Genomic DNA, 3,389 nt, shown 5'->3' with positions numbered 1-3,389 from the left:
GCATATGTCAATTAACTGGGTGCATATCGCACAACCCATTATTGCATTATGCGTTAAATGATTAATCCCAGCGAACCACACCCAGAGCTATGCACAACGTGGTACCGATCCTCGTATCTCCTCGTCACCCATATAATACAACTACAGCAGCAATTTTCCCTACAATCAGTGAACTACATCCTGCAAACACACCCACAATCTCAGCTGTAGAAATGCCTATAGGCTAGTGACACAGATACACTGACTACCAGAGTACTGTCTTTCACACGCACACACACAGATCTTTGTATTTTGTTTTTGCATGATAGGAACTACTTAGCTCATTATCTACTAACTTTGAAATAAATGTCACATTTACAGTCTCACATCTAGAAGCTATCGAATAATAATGTCATAATAATGTCAGACAAATTAGTACATACACATTAAACTTATCTTCTGACACTTCCAGGAGTCTAACGTGTTAATATACGAAGAGAGAAATGGCAGCTCACAGCGGAGACACGGAATGATCCTTTCGGAGTGTGAATAAAACACACAGAAAGCATTAGCGCGTGTTTAATTTGGCTTCCTGGCGAACCCTTGCCTGTAGGGAATGATGACAATAACATGGGACAAAAGACAGTGAGAAAGATAGAAAGAGGGAAGCTGCGGTTACGTGTGTTTCAGCGGTGTCTCATGCAGTCGTGTCTGAAGAAGGCAGGTCAGAGGTCACAGGGTCTCAACAAAGCATTCCATTTCAGCCTTACGCCGCACAAAAGTCAAAAGCAAATATCTTCAGTCATGAATATCCATTTAGAGGACTTTGTTGCACATCCTTTTCACACTTTCAATTGATATGAGAGACATAGACTCAGCTTTCAGCTTTCTTCTTATTATACCATGGGAATGGGTATCCTAACAGCCATCTGAGATGCTGGCAATGTCCTCCTTTGTCCCATAATCCTGGGTGTGTTTTGGACCTGTTCGAGTGGCTTCTGCTTGAACATGTTTTGGGGAGCCTAACGGACACTCATGTTTCTGTTCTGCCTGTGAGGAGTAAAATGAGATGCTGAAATGAAGCTCTAGTACCCAGGGTACTACAGATAATCTTATTTCAACAGCTACACAAACACTTAGATTTTCATACCAGGCACATAATACAGACTACAGCTTTACTGACGCAATGGCACTTTAGACAACATTTTAACCAAGTAGCATTAAAGGATTTGGTCAATTTCAAGGTGTGGTTTATCTCAGACAATTAATGTAAAGCACTGCGCTGTATCAATATATGAAGAATGTCAGTATTTCCAACTTTGCTGCATGAAAACAAATGTTTAGTCTGTATTCAGCCACAAAAACCCCATGTTCTATATATCATATCATGGTTATTTACTCGTAGACATTAGTCAGACAGTTATATTACAACACAATGGTAAATCTCAGCATTTTAGGTTATCATCCCAACATAACATTAGGCAATTATATTGCCAAGACTTGCTAGTTTATATCGTAGTCATCATTTAGTCTTGCTGCTGGCTAAAGAGTGTGAACAAGTCATAGGGTCAGTGAGCCAAAGTAATCAAACCTGTAAAAGATTCAGTGCAGTTAACAGGCTTAGGGTTTATGCACACACCTCCTCTAACTGCTGCATATCTCATCACTGCTAATTCTGCTGATCACATTGTGGAAAATTTGATATAATTACGCTTATCTTAATCAAGTAGGATCCACGTCATCCCAAAATATTTGCCCTGAGCTAAAATATTGCATCTCTGAGCAATCCACCCAAAGAAAAAGAAAAAAATCTGTGCTGTGTAATAATTAAGAGTGAACCTAATTTAATGGAAGCCACGCTCTGGGGCATTGAAAATGCAGTGTGTACAGATTCGGACAATAGAAAAGCTCAAAAACAACAATGATGTCTTCTGAACAGGTATCAAAAGAGAAGAAAAATATTGATTTCATCTAGGCTATAACCATCTTATCTTATTTGGTGTGTTTATTTGTAAATTACTGACTCTGATTTGATTATACATAGTTTAATTCTTCTCTAAATATCCCCTTTTTTTTGTGCCTGATGGCAAAACTACAGTGTAATTTCAGTAAGCTAGGACCCACCCTTATTGCCAGAACGAGTCTGGAAATATTTCCCTCTACCATATGCCAGTGTTTGTTGCCAGAAGGTGCAGTTATTATTGTCTAAGACAAACATGTGAAAGCATTCTTCTGATGCTGCCAATTCTATGATTCTATAAAAAGAAGAAGAAATATGTGACTACTTACCTAATAAGGAAGCAGCGGATCCTGTGTCCACAGCAGAGCTGATGATGCTGAAGAGCTCTTCTGCAGTGCTGCTTTCTCGTCTCCTGCTCTGTCTCTAAGTGCTTTTTTTCATCTGCCTTCTATTCGAATGGGGATTCAGTGACATCAAGACTAGCATGGTCTCCTACACACCTCCCCTGGGGTAGCCATGGGCTTCCCTTTAGCTCTATTGAATGAAAGGATTAAGATGGATGAGAGGGACAGATGATGGGGCTCAGCTGGACCAGTCAGCATGTAATTAGAGGCAGACACCAGTTTTTATACGCTCCATAAATTACATATATTCAATCTGATTGGTTAGAAGGTGTTATATATATATATATATACACACATACATATATATAGGTGGGAGAGAGTCTCCAGTGTCAGCACTTTAGAACAGTCTTCAAGACAGCTTATGTTGCATTTTCTTATGAACAAGCTGCATTGTCTTTACGCAGTTATCCAATCAGCCAATCACGTGGCAGTAGCACAATGCATAAAATTATGCAGATACAGGTCAAGAGCTTCAGTTATTGTTCACATCAAACATCAGAATGGGGAAAAATGTGATCTCTGTGACTTTAACCGTGGAATGGTTGTTGGTGTCAGATGTCCTGGTTTGAGTATTCCAGAAACTGCTGATCTCCTGGGAATTTCACACACAAGTCTCTAGAGTTTACATAGAATGGTACGCTGAAAATGTTTTTGCGGAGGGTCTGTTGATGGAAGAGATCAGAAAAAAATTAACAGACTGGTCCGAGCTGAAAGGGAGTCTATAGTAAATCAAATAATCACTCTTTACAACCCTGGTGAGCAGAAAAGCATCTCAGAACACACAACACATCAAACCTTGAGGTGGATGAGCTACAATAGCAGAAGGCCACATCAGGTTCCACTCCTAGCAGCCAAGAACAAGAATCTGGGCACAGACTTCTCAAAACTGGACAGTTGAAGCCACATGATTGGCTATTTAGATAACGTATCTATCTATCTATCTCTCTCTCTCATATATATATATATATATATATATATATATATATATATATATATATATATAGTCATTTTCAATTCATAAAAATTGAATAGTTGGCAAACTGCTG

Source organism: Ictalurus furcatus, chromosome 28 (genome assembly GCF_023375685.1).
Source record: "Ictalurus furcatus strain D&B chromosome 28, Billie_1.0, whole genome shotgun sequence".
Classification (NCBI taxonomy): domain Eukaryota; kingdom Metazoa; phylum Chordata; class Actinopteri; order Siluriformes; family Ictaluridae; genus Ictalurus; species Ictalurus furcatus.
Note: the sequence above shows the minus strand (reverse complement) of the source record.